Source organism: Oratosquilla oratoria, chromosome 20 (genome assembly GCF_046742065.1).
Source record: "Oratosquilla oratoria isolate Oo_2021 chromosome 20, ASM4674206v1, whole genome shotgun sequence".
NCBI classification, from domain to species: domain Eukaryota; kingdom Metazoa; phylum Arthropoda; class Malacostraca; order Stomatopoda; family Squillidae; genus Oratosquilla; species Oratosquilla oratoria.
The window spans coordinates 32,906,625-32,924,124 of NC_134796.1; the positions used below are offsets into that span (position 1 = coordinate 32,906,625).

A 17,500-nucleotide genomic window follows, 5' to 3' on the forward strand; every position below is an offset into this window, starting at 1 on the left:
ATAATAATAAGATAAGGAAAAAGAAGAGAGGAGGAGGAAGAGGAAGGAGGGAAAAGAGTAAGAAGAAAAACAGAAGAAGCAGCAGCAGAAAGAGGAGGAAGAAGACGACGACAAAAAAGATAGAGGTAGATAGACAGAGTGAGAGAGAAGACGAAGAAGAACGATTACGAAGAAGACGACGGAGACGCAAAAAAAAAAAAAAAAAAAAAAAAAAAAAGAGGAAGAAGAAAAAGAAGAAAAGAGGAAGAATAATTATAAGAATAAGATAAGGAAAAAGAAGAGAAGAGGAAGGAGGAAAAAGAGTAAGAAGAAAAACAGAAGAAGCAGCAGCAGCAGAAAGAGGAAGAAGACGACGACAATATAGATAGAGTGAGACAGAAGACGAAGAGGAACTATCACGAAGAAGAAGACGGAGACGCAAAAAATGAAAAAAAGGAAGAAAGGGAAGAGTAAGAAGAGTAAGAAGAGCAAGAGAAGAACTATACTCGCTGCATCTAAAACTGGCCGTTAGGGTGGAGCACGAGGATTCCCCCTGTGTTGCCACATATAATTATTTTATAATTTTATTTTAAAATTTTATAATGTTGCCACATATAATTATATTATAATTTTTTGTCACACACCACCACTGAGGTAAAAATCAAAGCAATGTTTTCTATACAAAGATTTCGTTTCCTCGAGTCGTGGACATGGCATATGAGCGGGAGAGAGCGACGTTGTCACTCCATCCCTTCTCTGGCCACGCCCCCACACTGCATTCAGAAAGCATTGCATCCACACGCACGTTCTCGCCATGGATAAATACATTATATATATATATATATATATATATATATATATATATATATATATATATATATATATATATATATATATGTGTGTGTGTGTGTGTGTGTGTGTGTGTGTGTGTTAGGAATAGAGTTTATTGCCCTAACGTTGCGACCAACTTGGTCGCAACGTTAGGGCAATAATATATATATATATATATATATATATATATATATAGATAGATAGATAGATAGAGAGAGAGAGAGAGAGAGAGAGAGAGAGAGAGCGGGTGGGTGGGCGAGCCGTGCGGGCCGTGTTATCTGTGGAGATGTGGCAACACCGGGAAATTCCCTAACCCCGCCTTAGCGGCCACTTCTCGTTGCGTCTACTATAGTCCTAGTACACATCTGCCAACTCCCCCAATAGACTCCCTTCCCCAACGTCCACGTAATTCCCCCACCCTCTTGTCTCCTGTGTTCGCCATGTGGCCAACACGCCCTGAGACAAGATGGACAGATCCCCCTACTGACACACAATGGGGGAGATAAGGGTGAGACAGACAAAGCAAATGAGGGGAAACAATGGGAACGCGAGAAAAGAGGGGAAATGAGGGGAGAAAAGACAGTCCCCGAGATGAGGGACCTTCACAAGAAGACAGACCTTCAAAAGAAGACCTTAAAAAGGTGAGAAAAGAGACCTTGTGAAGAAGGTCTTTGAAAAAGAGGGGAGAGGAAGAAAATATGCCTTTAGGAAAGGGAAAAGAAAGGGGAAAGATGAGGGGAAAGAAGAGGGAAGAGAAGAGGGGAAGATGGGAGGGGAAGAGGGGAGGGGAAGAGGGGAAAGAAGAGGGAAGAGAAGAGGGGGAAAAGAGACAGAAGAGGGGAAAGAGGGACGTTGATGAAGGGGAGGAGGGGAAAACAAGACTGAACGATCTGAAAACACACGAGTTCCCTCGCTCGATGACCAGAATGACGAAATGAGCCGAAACGTCCGATGCCGTCGTTCAGTCAAAAGCCAAACGAGGGAAAGATGACGAATACAGATGAAGTGCCACAACCGTTCGCTCACTCTTTACTGGGAAGGAAACTGGACACGATCGACGATATGAAATGAAAAGAGACGATCAAATAAGATATCAGCGGGCTTCCCACATGTTGTCCGCATTAATCCCGTCCGTCCCAGGTGGTACTTTCTCCTTTCCTCATTGCTGCCGCTGGCAGATTTTATTCAAATCTTATAGTATTTCCTCGAGAGCAAAATGGTCAATTCCCTTGAGGTCTGGGCAGGCGACAAAAATAAATAAAATAATAAATAAATAAGAATAAATAAATAATAAATCAAATAAAAAATACAATAAAATTTCTTAAAAAATAAATCAAATAAATGAAATAGTAATAAAGTAAATAATCAAATAAATAAACAAATCAAATATAATGGAAATAAATCAACAGAAAAAAAATTGAAAAACTAATGTAAAAAAGTAAATCAATAAAAAATATAAACATGAAATTAAACAAACAGAACTGAAATAAATAAATAGTTATGGTATAGAATATTTTATTTCATTTTGGTTAACGTCTGGTGATTTCTGTCACCTCTGGGGACTCTCAACCCAGCCCATCCCGGGCAGCGAAAGGAATGACTCACATTAGCTGGTAAATTATTGTACATTTTCTTCGTCTAAATCAAGACTTATCTGAAAAATGCAACGAATGGAGATGAAAGGTCGCATTCGTCATCTAAAAATGAGCACCGACAGGGTTATCTTCAAACGAGAAACTCAGAGTTTACACCTCGACAATATATATATATACTGTATATATATATATATATATATATATATATATATATATACATACACATACATACACTCTATCATTATATATCTTACAGAAATATAGTAAAACAGACTTATACATCAATCAGCCATATGGAGTCCACCGCTGAACAAAGGTCTATCTCGTACCATTCCATGATTCCACGACTGTGCCAAAATCTGCAACGTCACTCCTACAAACTTCTCCATAATATTTATATTATATATATATATATATATATATATATATTATATATATGTATATATATACATACACACACACTTATATACACACATTTGCAAAACGGAAGGGATACCAATAGTTCATCTTTCTCACATTTCGAAACAGAAGAGTCAGATGCCCTGGCAGGTGTGCCATCCTGGTGCCAAACTTTACCTTCAGTGCCACTCTTCTATCTCAGATGGCGTCTCGTGCGTTCGTTCGACAGCCATGGCGCATCACCGCCGCCGGTCTTACCTGCAAAGAGATGAGGAAAAGCGTCAGATAAGATCATGCTGTGGAGACGCCTCGCGTACAAAAATAAATCAAATGAAGGGGAAAGGAGGAGGAGGAGGAGGAAGAGGAGGAGGAGGAGAAGGTGGAGGAGGAGGAGGAGAAGGTGGAGGAGGAGAAGGTGGAGGATGAGAGGCGGGGAAGAAGAAGGCGCAGAAGAAGAAAGCGGAGGAAGAGAAGGCGGAGAAGAAGAAGGCGGAGGAAGAGAAGACAGAGAAGAAGAAGGTGGCGGAGAAGAAAAAGAAGACGAAGAAAAAGACGAAGAAGAAGAAAAAGAAGACGAAGACGACGACGCAGAAGGAGGAGAAGGCGGAGAAGAAGAAGGCGGAGGAGGAGAAGGCGGAGAAGAAGATGAAGGCGGAGGTGGAAAAGGCGGAAAAGAAGAAGACGACGAAGAAGAAGACGACGAAGAAGAAGACGAAGAAGAAGAAGGCGGACAAGAAGAAGAAGAAGGCGGACAAGAAGAAGAAGAAGGCAGACAAGAAGAAGAAGAAGGCGGACAAGAAGCAAAAGAAGAAGAATATATATCGTCACATGCAGTGCAACGCCAGATCAACATCTCGCGCCCAAGATGGAGGGATCGGTCAAGTGAGAAGACGTCGAGTCTTATCGTACCAAGGGAAGAAACACACGAACAAATATTATCACATATGCAAGTGTGCGAGCATACAGGAGCAGACGCATACACAGGCACAGGAAGACGCAAGGACACAGACGCAATCACACACACACACGTACACACAGAGGGGGGGAGGGGAGAGACATGATAAAGATACACGATAGAACAACGTTGGCATCGTATGGGTAGTAGACAGATTATATCTTTGTGATAACCTCGCAATGTTTTTTTTATCGTGTTGCAACACCGTTCTTCCCTCTCTCTCTCTCTCTCTCTCTCTCTCTCTCTCTCTCTCTCTCTCTCTCTAACACACTAACTCGCACTACCCAGAACAAACTAACACATGTACTTGCGAATCAAAGCTTTACATAAACTGCCACACCCACATATAAATGTAAATGTCACCATTCAGAAGCAATGAAAATAATATTTACATAATATACGGTATGTAAACATCTTGTACTATGTGGAGAGACAGGCAACGGAGAAAGAGAGAGAGAGAGAGAGAGAGAGAGAGAGAGAGAGAGAGAGAGAGAGGAGAGAGAGAGAGAGAGAGAGATAAAGGAGAGTTGATATCGACTCAGCAAATGTGCCCCTTCTTTGACGTTAATAAATAGGACACAAGATGAACAACAACACGCAACTTTACTTAAATATACCTATACCTATCCTGAAAAACACGCACAATTAGAGATTAACATAATGGAATAGCATTAAGTACATACCCGGTATCCCGTGTAAACGAATTGATCAGAGAACCAAAGACGTCAAAGAAAGAAAGAAAAAAGGAGAGAGAAGGAAAGAAAGAGAGCGACAACCACCGCCTACGGGTTAATTGAGGTCATTTTGACTCACAGAAGCACAAGATGGGGATGTGATGGGGAGAGGGGGGGCGTGAAAAAGAGAGGGAAAAAGGAGTGAGAGAGTGCAAGAGAAGGAGAGAGGAGAGAGACAAAAAGAGAGAAGAGAGAAAAAGAGAAGGGGAGAGAGAGAAAGACGGAGAAAAATTGAAAGAGAGAGTATGTGATACTAGGGAGGTTCCCTTGGTTGAATAAAACCACACCAATCATACAAAAATCGAGCTATAGTGTAATGGAAGTAGGCAACAAACTTTCATATATACATTTTTCAAACTAGATTTCAGAACGAATTGTCTGCCTTGTTCCTGCGGCAGCAGCACCACGCCTGTTCCTGTGAAGGGTGACAAAGGTTAAATAACGACTGTTCGCCATAGACATTTTTCCTTGGGATTCCCGTTCACGGTAGCAGGGCCTAGTCTTGTCAGGAGAGGATGAAGCGTACTTGTATTCAAGGGAAAATCATGTGTACACACACACACACACACAAACACTTTCATGCGCTCATATACACACACACCACACACGCTTATATGGATACACACATGCACTCACATACACACACATGCACGCTCACAAAGATACACACACACACATGCTTACACACAAGCGCCCATATACACGCAAACCACATACGCTTACATGGATTCACACATGCGCTCACATACACATACCACACATGCAGGCTCACAAAGATACACACACACACACACACACACACACACACACACACACACACACACACACACACACACAATGCCTAGAACCTCTGATAGACACGTATGACCATCCGGTAGAGCCGAAGGAAATGTCTTTTTTGATGGAAAACTCGGAAATGGCGGCGCGGGACGGACTGACTGACGGACAGGAGCTCATTTTGAGCTTCCAGTCGCAAGTCACTGGAAGAGCAATCCTAACACCATCTATGATTTGTATGCGTTATGTGGTGCGCGTGTGTTAGAGAGAGAGAGAGAGAGAGAGAGAGAGAGAGAGAGAGAGAGGAGAGAGAGAGAGAGAGGAGAGAGAGAGAGAGGAGAGAGAGAGAGAGAGAGAGAGAGAGAGAGAGAGAGAGGAGAGAGAGAGGAGAGAGAGAGGAGAGAGGAGAGAGAGGAGAGAGAGAGAGAGAGAGAGAGGAGAGAGAGAGAGGAGAGAGGAGAGAGAGAGAGGAGAGAGAGAGAGAGAGAGAGAGAGGAGAGAGAGAGAGGAGAGAGAGAGAGAGAGAGAGAGGAGAGAGAGAGAGGAGAGAGAGAGAGGAGAGAGAGAGAGAGAGAGAGAGAGAGAGAGAGAGAGAGAGAGAGAGAGAGAGAGAGAGAGAGAGAGAGAGAGAGAGAGACTAAAGCAAGCGCACCCCAACCAAGCTAAGATTGTGTAACACGTGTTGTGTTAGGATGTCACTGATCTCGTCTCGTGCAGACAGAAACTGCGCAGAAGCTAACATTGATGCCAGAGGGGCAGAGGCTACTGCCTCCTCCTCTTCTTCCTTCTCCTCTTGCTCTTCTTCCGCCTCCTACTCTTCTTCCTCTTCTTTCTCCTCCTCTTACTTTTCTTTCTCCCCCTCCTCCTCTTACTCTCTCATCTTACTCTTCTTTCTCGTCCCCCTCTTCATCCTCCTCATTCTTCTCCTCCTCCTCCTCTTTTTTCCTCCTCTTCATCATCTTCCTCCTCCTCCTCCTCCTCCTCCTCCTCTTCTTCTTCTTCCCTGGTCCGCCTGACGTCAACAACAAAACTGCGCCCACCAAAGTCTGATGTAACACTTTGCTCCCGCCAGGAGGAAGGGGTAGGAGAGGGTGAGGAGGCGGAGGAGAGGACAGGGGAAGAGGTGGAGGAGGAGAACGAGGAAAAGGATAAGTAGTGAACAGAGGAGGAAGAGAGGGGAGGAGGAAAAGGAGAAAGGAGAGAATGAGGGGAGGAGGAAAAGGAGAAAGGAGAGAATGAGGAGAGGGATGAAAAGGAGGAAGGAGAGGAGGAAAAATAAGGGAGGAAGGGAGGAAGGAAAGGAAGAAAGGAAGGTAAGAAATGAGGGAAGGTAGGAAGAGAAGGGAGTAGGGGAAGGAGGAAAGGAAGGGAAGGAAGGGTAGGAAGGAAAGGAAGGTAAGAAGAGAAGGGAGTAGGGGAAGGAGGAAAGGAAGAGAAGGAAGAAAGGAAGTTAAGAAGTGAGGGAAGGTAAGAAGAGAAGAGAGTAGGGGAAGGAGGAAAGGAAAGGAAGGAAGGGAAGGAAGAAAGGAAGGTAAGAAGTAAGGGAAGGTAAGAAGAGAAGAGAGTAGGGGAAGGAGGAAAGGAAGGGAAGGAAGGGAAGGAAGAAAGGAAGGTAAGAAGTGAGGGAAGGTAAAAATAGAAGAAAGTAGGTGAAGAAGGAAATGAAGAGAAGGAAGGAAGGAAATAGGAGAGAAGGGAGAAAGATGAGGAAAGAGAGAAGGGAAGGAGAAAGAAGTGAAGGGAGAATGAGGAAGAGGGGGAGAAGGAGAAATAGGAGGAAAAGGATTATTAGGAAGAATAGGTACAAGAATAGGAGAGTAAAATAGGAAAAACAGGTGAGGGGAGAAAGGAGGAAGAGGATGGGGGGAGTGGGAGGAATACTGGGAAAAGTAGGAGTGGGAGGAGGAGAAGGAAGAAGAGGACGAAGAGGAAGAGAAGTGGTATTTATCATTCAGGACTGGTTTGATGTCATGTTCACGGAGATGAAGATTTTTTTTTTTTTTCAAATAAAAATTCTTCAGAATTCTACAACTTTTCTTCAACTCCTAAAATAATGTGACTCCCTTTATGAACTCGTTTTATATAAATTATTTTTCTAGGCTGAAAACACACACAATTATATATTATATTATATACGAGTAATTCGCTAGTGAACAGCGACATCAATCAGATAATTTTATGACCGTTGCCAAGAGCAGTAGGTTCGAATCCTCTGCACAACGGTCATAAAATTATCTGATTATATTATATTACATTATATATATATATATATATATATATATATATATATATATATATATATATATATATATATATATATATGCCACCCCTTTCCACAGCGAAATTCAACAATAACAATTATTCTCTATTGTCGAGAAACCTTACGTCACAATTATCTCATGGATATATGCGTGCGCGCGAGCGTGCCCCTCCCTCTCTCTCTCTCTCTCTCCAAAACCATTTTAACAGTCCCAACGGTTTCCTTCAATAACTGACAACATTTTTAATTCATATTTATTCTTCAAAACCCAATGAACACTCAATTCTTGCAAGATAAAAATAAAAACAAATTTTTGAAAATAAGCAATTGCGCACACTAAATACGTGTGTGTGTGTGTGTGTGTGTGTGTGTGTGTGTGTGTGTGTGTGTGTGTGTGTGTGTGTGTGTGTGTGTGCACGCGCACATGCTGACTTACCAATTTCGTCTTACCAGCAGTCCCTTGGACAGACTAACGGTCGTTAACCAAGAGTTAACGGTCATCAACGGTCATTAACGGTCGCTATACTAACAGATGTGCCACGGTCGGCCTTGATCCCGCCCCATGAGACAACTGTAGGACATAAGATCAACAACGAGGACGTAATGTCAAAACATTAACCCCTTACCGCACTTGGTGTGTGACAATTAATTCTATTCTGGGTGCCGCCGGGTGATTTCATCCCACCCCCGTGGTACTCCATCAAGGACGACGAGGCTAATTGGCGTTTTGGGCTCGTGATCGACAACGATTACCCTTACGAATGAGAGCTCAGATAGAATCTATGGCCTGATCTATGGGTAATGTGACCTTTGCCCGCATAAAAAAAAAAAAAAAAAAAAAATACCACCAGTGTTGGAGTGCCGGCTCGCAGTGCAGCGATGCTAAAAATATTTCAGATCTGGGCCGGACTTGAACTTGGGTCACTGAATTTGAGGTCAAGAATAGCAACACTACACCTTCAAGCCTATGTGTGTGTATGTGTGTGTGTGTGTGTGTGTGTGTGTGTGTGTGTGTGTGTGTGTGTGTGTGTGTTTAGCCCATTATAGTATACAGGAAAGACGCATTGCTCGCTAGGTCCTGTCGCTAACTCCCCAATTCATCTTGCCTATCATTCAAATTCATGTATGGTTTCAACTTTGGCTCTATACTTAATTTCCAATTATCATACTTAGATCTAAATTAATGTAGTGTTCCAGCTTTTGTGTGTGTGTGTGTGTGTGTGTGTGTGTGTGTGTGTGTGTGTGTGTGTGTGTGTGTGTGTGTGTGTGTGTGTGTGTGTGTGTGTGTGTGTGTGTGTGTGTGTGTGTGTGTTTCACCTAAATCTTGGATCGCGTGTTGGACTCGTGATCGAGAACTATTTCCCTCCCGGAAGAGGTCAGAGTTCCAACTCCTCGCCCACGAGTTGGAGTAACGACTCGCAGAGCAGCGATACTGAAATTATTTCAGCCCTGGCCGGGACTCGAACCCGGATCGCCGTAGTGGCGGCCGCGAACACTACCAGTGTGCCATAGAATTGTGTGTGTGCGTACGTGCGTGCGTGCGTGTGTTCGTGTGTGTGTGTGTTGGTGTGTGCGCGCGCAAGCAAGCAAAAGCAAACTCGATTCATTACCATGCATGTGCGCATGAATATACAAACGATATATTCAGATATACAAACAAGGAAAATATATAGATACAACCACATTTGCGTGTGCACATTTAGCCTTGCCAAGAGCCGAGGCCATCAGTTACGGAATTCCCACATCTAATCCTCCTGAGGATTCGCCCGAGAATGTAATACACGAAAGTACTTACCACCTTCAAGTTTCTTATATCCTGTAGTAATATTGCATACTTTGTTACACGATGACGTGAAAGCCTTGCGAACACGTTATTATATATATATTATATATATATATATTATATATATATTAATTATATTTATATATATACATATATATATATGCAATAAAAAAAAACTAGAGACGTGCGTTCTACAGATGCAAGTTAACCACAACGAAACGACCGGAGCAGAGCGCTTTCGTGTATTACATCTTCCGTGCAGAAATAAATTGAGAAGAAACATAATAGGAAAAAGGGGACGTGGGCACAAGGGATCCATGTGTCCCTTGTGTCCACGTCCCCTTTTCCCTACAATATATTTTGTTTCTTTGTACTCTCGAACTATGCAGTTCTGCTTCGGTCGTTTCTTTTCATTGTGGTCACCTTGCATATATATATATATATATATATATATATATATATATATATATATATATATATATATATATATGTGTGTGTGTGTGTGTGTGTGTATATATATATATATATGTGTGTGTGTGTGTGTGTGTGTGTGTGTGTGTGTGTGTGTGTGTGTGTGTGGTGTTCTGTTCTTTCGTATGATTGTGTATGTGTGTGTGTTTGTGTGCGCGCATGTATATATATTAACAATGTGTAATAGTGGAAACGAGCAAATAGAACATACCAATCTATAGGCAGAAACCAACCACACACACACACACACACACACACACATACACAATCATACGAAAGAACAGAACAGAACATCCGGGGCACTTGGGTCTCTCTTCATCTCAGAATCTTTATTCCTGCGTGAGGCGGAGTCGACGGGTTAATTAAAACAATAACAACTTTGCTTCAACTTTGCACGAAGCGCTGCGATATTCTTAATTGGACCAAGTGGGACTTGGCCCAAGTTCCAAGTTCGTGCCGTGGCTGGGTGCTCGAAGACAGTTTCCAAAGGCATAAAACTTAGAGTAATGTACTTGAACACACGTTGGCATGCATATATATATATATATATATATATATATATATATATATATATTATACATGTGTGTGTGTGTGTGTGTGTGTGTGTGTGTGTGTGTGTGTGTGTGTGTGTGTGTGTGCACGTATTTATACGCACACAAAGGACACGCACACAGTTGTGAATGTCTGGAACAAATTAGACGAAACAATAGTATGTGCAAAAACCATACAAGAATTTAAGAACAAACTAGATGCTGAAAGATACAAAGACGGGTCACTACCACCATAGCTCCCTTCCCGCATAATACAACTAGGTGTATACACAAGTATAGATACGACTTCTCCCGAATGAGCCTTGAATCGTACACGTTTCAAAAGTTAAGGGAAAAATTACCTCTAGTTCATTGGAACAGATGCAGTCCTGTAGGTGGAAATGTTTGTTTGTTTGTTTGTTTGTTCGTTTTTGTTTGTTTTTCCTTCGGTAGTGGAACTCTTGTCATTTCCCGCGGCGCCTGTGAGGGACAAATGTTTGTTTACTTCCCGCACCGTTTCCACCGCCATCTATCGAGTGAACTGCGAACCTCGAGTTTCCTTGCCATATTTCAAGAAAGGTTTTTGTATTTTACTTTCATTTTGTATTTTATCACCTTTACGCGCGCGTGTACGTGTTTGCATAATTATGATATACAGGAATAGATCTACATGTTTTTGTAGGAGCGGTCCTTGTCTAAATCAGTCAAATTTAGTCCCACACGTCTCCCTTCTCTCTCTCTCTCTTTCGTGTGAAGTTTGTGGGTTTGTGAGCACACGCACATGGGAGCTGCCCATGTTTAAATCGGTAAAAATTAACCCAGCCCCTCTCTCTCTCTCTCTCTCTCTCTCGTGTAAAGCTGTACGTGTGCTTGTGTGTTAATGCTTTCGTTGTGTTTACACACTTTGTACATACATGTGTTACATATTCAGGAATATGTTCCTCTTTCTAAAAATGTGGAACGAAAATCCGTGTTTGAAATAACACTTAAATGTAAGTGCGTTGGGTCGAATTCTGTGCAACTAGACCACAGACAAAGGTAGTTTAAGAGGGAAAGGTGCTGGGGAGGGAAAGAGGAAAGGCGTGGGGATACTGTTGGGGAGGGAGGGAGGGAGGGAGGGAGGGAAGGAGAGAGAGAGAGAGAGAGAGAGAGAGAGAGAGAGAGAGAGAGAGAGAGAGAGAGAGAGAGAGAGAGAGAGAGAGAGAGAGAGAGAGAGACAGGAGAGAATAAATAGGGTAAAAATTGGAAAGGGAGGCATTTTTTTTAATTGCGCAAACATTTCACCAGACCGGAAGTCCTGCATCGTAATGGCAGTGTACATGTACGTCTCCATACACAGGAAAATTAATAGACCATAACTTTTACTATTCATTTACTAATTTGTTGGATCTATTAATTTAGATATTTGTATTTTTCATGTATTCATTTACTTGTCTCCTCAATTTATTTCAACTTTAATTTACACTTCTGGGGGAAACCTCTTCTGTATGTACGGACATGGGAGTTTTGAACCAATATCCTCGCTACATCGATAGTTCTTGACATGGCACGAAACTAAAGCCAGTGACATCGTGTGTGTGTGTGTGTGTGTGTGTGTGTGTGTGTGTGTGTGTGTGTGTGTGTGTGTGTGTGTACATACGACATACTTGTGTCAACTATAACACTGACTGCCGTCATGATCTCTTATGTAGACCCCACGAGAAGAGGAAAGAGGGAAAAAAGAGAGAGGAGAATGAGGGAGATAAAAAGTAGAAGTAAAAAAAAATAGAAAGGGGAAAGAGGGGAAAGAGGGAGAGGAGAGAAAGAGGAAGGATAAGGAAGAAAGGCAAGGAAAGAGGAAAGAAAAAAAGAAAGAAGAGGGAGAGGAAAGGAGAGAAAGGAGGAGAAGGAAGACAGAGTCAGGGAAAGAGGAAAGTAAAAAAAGAAAGAGAGAAGAAAGATGGAAAAGAGAGGGGAGACAAAGGGAAAGGAGAAAGAGACTGGGGAAGAGAGGAAAATGAAAAAAAGAGTTGAAGATATAAAAAAGGGAGAGCACAGTGTCCTGATCCGCTTCACACTGGGCAAATTCACGTCAATTTTGTGAACTTGAATAACTAGACTTTGCTTACAGTAGTCCAATTTCCTAAGAACATTTCAAAATTGTGGCGAATATTCGTGTAGGCTTAACTTCTTAGTTCGTCATTCAGCCTCGGTACAAGTAATTTGATATTTAAAGATTCGAAAAAACAAAATGTGAGAATGCAACTGAAGTCGTTTTTACTCAAACTCGCAATAGGTGACGAAATTGTGCCCAGTGTGAAGTGGGCACATACACACACACACACACACACACACACACACACACACACAATATCATAACTTGTGGTCATGATTTTTTTTTCTAAAAACGAGTTCACTCATGAACTTGAGAATCTATGGCCGTGTTAACTGGCAACCACATAAATCGTTAAAATAATAATAATGATAATAATTATAATAATAATAATAATAAAAATAATAATAGTAATAGTAATAATAAAATACACAAAAAATAAAATTTAAAAAAAGTGGTGAGGTGGGGGTGCCGCAGGCGGCGTATATACTGCCGCAGTTCTACCGCCGCATTAATAAGAAATCAAAGAAACAGTCTCGTAACTAGACACGCCTACTGGTGCTGCTGCAAGCGACACGCACGGAGGCGGGGGTGGGTGCCTGGGGGTTCGTCACGGGTAATTCTACACCTCTGGGTGGCCAACTCGAGCCAGCGAGGGTCACTTGACCTTTCGTTAGATTTTTTTTAATGCGCTAGTTTTCATGCAAGTGTGTTTGTTTGTGTTTGTGTGTGTAATTCACCATGGTATTGGATCACGTGTTGGACTCGTGATCGACAACCATTTCCTTCCCGGAAGAGTTCAAAGCTCATATATATCCCATCTATGGATAATGCTGTGACCTTACATGCGCGCGCACACAACTCCCCGCCCATGAGAGTTGGAGTAACGACCCGCAGCGCAGCGATACTGTAATTATTTCAGCCCTGGGCGGGATTCGAACCCGGACCGCCGCAGTGGCAGCCGGGAACTCTACCACTGCGCCACAAGTGTGTGTGTGTGTGTGTGTGTGTGTGTGTGTGTGTGTGTGTGTGTGTGTGTGTGTGTGTGTGTGTGTGTGTGCCTTATCATAATTCGCAAAAGTTAGTGTGGTCCCCCTTTTTTGTTTATCAGACAAACTTTGCTTTACATTGGTTCTCTCTCTTTTATTATTCGGTCAATTCTTTTAAGGAGCTGTCAAAGCTGATGCATCTGCAAGGCAAACAGTTTCTTGATATTTCCTTCCCTTTTCTTTCTTCCTTTCTTATTCTTCCTTCCTCCTTTTCTTCTTCCTTCTTATTTTTTCTTCTTCCTTCTTCTAACAAGGGGAGATATAAGCTTTCTTTATAAGATGTCTGTTTGGATGGGGAAATAGTCGGTTGATTTTCTTTACATTCTCTCAACCTTTATATCATTCCTGTGGGTGCGAGTCACCATGGTCTTGGATCACGTGTTGGACTCGTCATCGACATCTATTTCCCTCCCGGATGAGAGCTCGTATATGACCGATCTATGGTTAATGCTGTGACCTTTTTACACGTACACACATCCAACTCCCCGCCCACGAGAATTGGAGTATCGACTCGCAGCGCAGTGATACTGAAATTATTTCAGGCCTTGGCGGGATTCGAACCCGGACCGCCATAGTGGCAGCCAGGAACTCTAATCACTGTGCCTCGAGTCGTGTGTGTGTGTGTGTGTGTACCCCCACACCGTCCTTTTCGTTTCTTTTAACAAGTAAAGACGGATGAAAATCCATGTGAACAAGTTGTATAGACACGGTAAAGGAAACATGGACTGGAGGTGAAGCTTTTATTCCTGACGTTTCGTCTAACGACTTTCTCAAAGGAATGAGCATATTGGATACATACAGAGTTTATAAACACCCCTTATGGCTCAAGGGGGTGTGCGAGCGTATAGCGCTGTGTTCTGATTGGCCCGCTGAGACAGCCAATCACGAAGCGCTATATTCGCTGAAGATTTGGCCCAGGTGAAGAAATAATCCACACAAGCAGGTTAAGAGAAGGCAACGCCACCACAAAAACATCATACATGGCGCTTCCTAACTCTGAGAAGGTAGGAGACATTATTAGATTGCTCAGGAGCACGGAAGTAAAAGCAGCCGTAACATCGGGAACGAAGATTGGTGACATGATAAAAAGCGGAACTAAGAGGAGGGGGAGAGAAGACAGCGTCGTATATAAGATCCCATGCACATCATGCGATAAAGCATACTATGGAGAGACTAAGAGGGGCCTTGACACTAGAATCAGGGAGCATAAGGCCGACCTCCGTCACCATAGACTCACCAACGCAATGGTGGTGTATGTTGACGATTCTGGGCACCTCCCACAATGGAACCGAGCCGAGATTCTACACGAAGGTATGGATAAGAAGACCAGAAAATCTATAGAAGCTGCGTACATCACCACTCGTCCGAATATCAACAATAAGGCTGGGAGCTTCACCTGGGCCAAATCTTCAGCGAATATAGCGCTTCGTGATTGGCTGTCTCAGCGGGCCAATCTGAACACAGCGCTATACGCTCGCACACCCCCTTGAGCCATAAGGCGTGTTTATAAACTCTGTATGTTTCTAGTATGCTCATTCCTTTGAGAAAGTCGTTAGACGAAACGTCAGGAATAAAAGCTTCACCTCCAGTCCATGTTTCCTTTACCGTGTCTATACAACAAGTAAAGACGTATTCACTCCATCCTGCCAGTTCTTTGAGATTCCAAAACCCTGACTGCTGACTGCCCTCACCACTAAACGAGTCCTGAGGGAGGTAACACCTTCCTTCTACAGGCGAGATTCAGCGACGCGCATATCACTGCGTGTTCAGTCAGAGTATTGTGGACATTTGTCTTCGTATGGGAGAGTATGTACACATACCCAATAGCTGGAATTGCTCCCCAGAGCGCGGGAGACAGAAAGAGAAGGGTGAGGGGGAGATAGTGAGAGAATGAGATGCGAGAGGAGAGATACAGGGGGAGGAAGAGAGGGAGGGAGAGAGAAAAGGAAAGAGCGAGGGAGAGAGAAAAGGAAAGAGCGAGGGAGAGAGGGAGAGAAAGAAAATGAAAGGGGGAGAGAGAAAGATTGAGTGAAAGAGGGAGAAAGCAAGAGAGCAGAGAGAAAGAGGGAGAGAATGAGAGAGAACGAGAGCGAGAGAGAGAGAGAGAGAGCGAGAGAGAGAGAGAGAGCTCGCATCGCGCCACTGAGCAGACGAACGAACGTGTTAATACAGCCGTTGTTGGTGCGCGAGCTTTAATAAATTGATCCTAAACCACTACCACCACTCCTGCCACCACTACCACCACAGGTGCCAAAGTCATCACCGCAACGGCACATTACATAACGACAACGAACAACAACGTAATTACGTAACACCATGTATTAAGAATAGGCTCTTTTCTTCGTGTGTGTGTGTGTGTGTGTGTGTGTGTGTGTGTGTGTGTGCGTGTGTGTTTGTGTGTGTGTGTGTGTGTGCGCGTGTATGTGTGTGTGTGTGTGTGTGTTTGTGTGTGTGTTTGTGTGTGTGTGTGTGTGTTTAACCTTTAGGTGGAAAGTGAGGAGCCTACAGCTAGATATGGACCAAAAGGTCTCATGTCGGCATGCTCCGCCTTTGTAATCTGCGGCCGAAGCCGTCACTTTTGTCACTGTTAGGGTAGGTCGCCTCACTGCTGGGCAACGTTGAGAGTGGAAGTCAAACCCACAACTAAACGGGTGCGAGACCAGCACGCTTCCGATGACGCCACCGACGCAATGTTAACCTTTCGGCCATGGGCAGACATTGACTTGCCGATTATGAAAAGTTTAAGCGGTCGCTTACTGTTCCCCTTGAGCAACGGATCCTGAGCGCCGTGGCCGGATATTTGATCATGTAGACATTCAACTGAGTGAATATAGGGATAAACGGAAACGGACATTTGGCCAAGCAGACATATGACTGACGGACATTTGGCCGAGTGGACATTTGACCAAGTGGACATTTGACCGTGCGAACATATGGAGAAGCCGATATTTGGCCAAGTGAACGTATATATGGATAAACGGACATTTGGCCGAGTGAACATTTGACCAAGCGAACATATAGAGAAACAGACATTTGGCCGAGTGATATTTTTTTTACTGTTTGAATAATAGTGGTTAACTTCGTAGTGAAGGTACAAGTTTGCTTCCCAAGAACTCATCTCGACAGTGTTTTCCTTAAAATTACGTTGTGTATAATAAAACAATCCTGAATGTCCACCGCAGTTAGAAAGGAGTTTAAGGTCTCGTAGGAATAAAATTGGCTTACGACAGCCAGAATAAAAAGGAAACCTGCCACACAGTCCCAGAACGGAGTTTGGAGGGCAGCATGTTAGGGAGAGAGGGAGAAAAAGAGAGAGAGAGAGAGAGAGAGAGAGAGAGAGAGAGAGAGAGAGAGAGAGAGAGAGAGAGAGAGAGAGAGAGAGAGAGAAGGGGGGGGGACACTACAGTGTTCTTTCCTTATCAACCTCAACACTCTTGCGTGCTAATGTGTTTACGCATACCAACATATCATACAACCTCTCTTTACACACACACACACACACACACACACACACACACACACACACACACACACACACATTAACCTTCTATATTGAGCCTCAATCTTCGATGGCTGGACGGTTCGTTGGCATTCCAAGGGCCGCGAAGGATCGCAATTCCATTTCTCTCGAACATTCCATGCTTCCCAAAGGAAACACTATATCATAATGTATATATATATATATATATATATATATATATATATACACATACATACAGTGCACACACACACAAACACAGATTTCGTGGATGAAAAGAAAAGAATGTCTCATAAAAATGGCAGACTAGTGTGAGGGACGGAAAGAAAAAAGGAAGACGGGAGAGGAGGAAAGGAGGAAGGGAGGAGGGAGGAAAAAGGGGGTGGGTAGAAGAGAAGAAGAGGGAGGAGGGGGAGAAGGAGAGACAGAAGAAGAGAAAGAGGAGGAGGAGAACATAAGAATAAAAGACACTACAAGAGACCAGGCACTTCCATGTCCATTACCACCTGTCATCCCCCATCCATATATTTGTCTAACCTTCTCATAAAACAACCGATAGATGCAGCG

The 17,500-nt window shown here is 43.2% G+C and overlaps 1 protein-coding gene across 10 annotated transcripts in view; it reads right to left on the bottom strand.

Annotated features, from left to right (window-relative positions):
- LOC143036447 (uncharacterized) overlaps positions 1–17,500 on the bottom strand; it is a 418,880-nt gene that overhangs the window by 138,561 nt on the left and 262,819 nt on the right. Inside the window, exon 1 of one of the 10 annotated variants that reach the window (XM_076203815.1) lies at positions 2,982–3,054. The exons of the other annotated variants lie outside the window; for them this stretch is intronic. The gene's annotated coding sequence lies outside the window, so the exon portion shown is untranslated. Of the gene's footprint in view, positions 1–2,981; positions 3,055–17,500 lie in introns of those variants that run through there. 10 annotated transcript variants of the gene reach the window in all.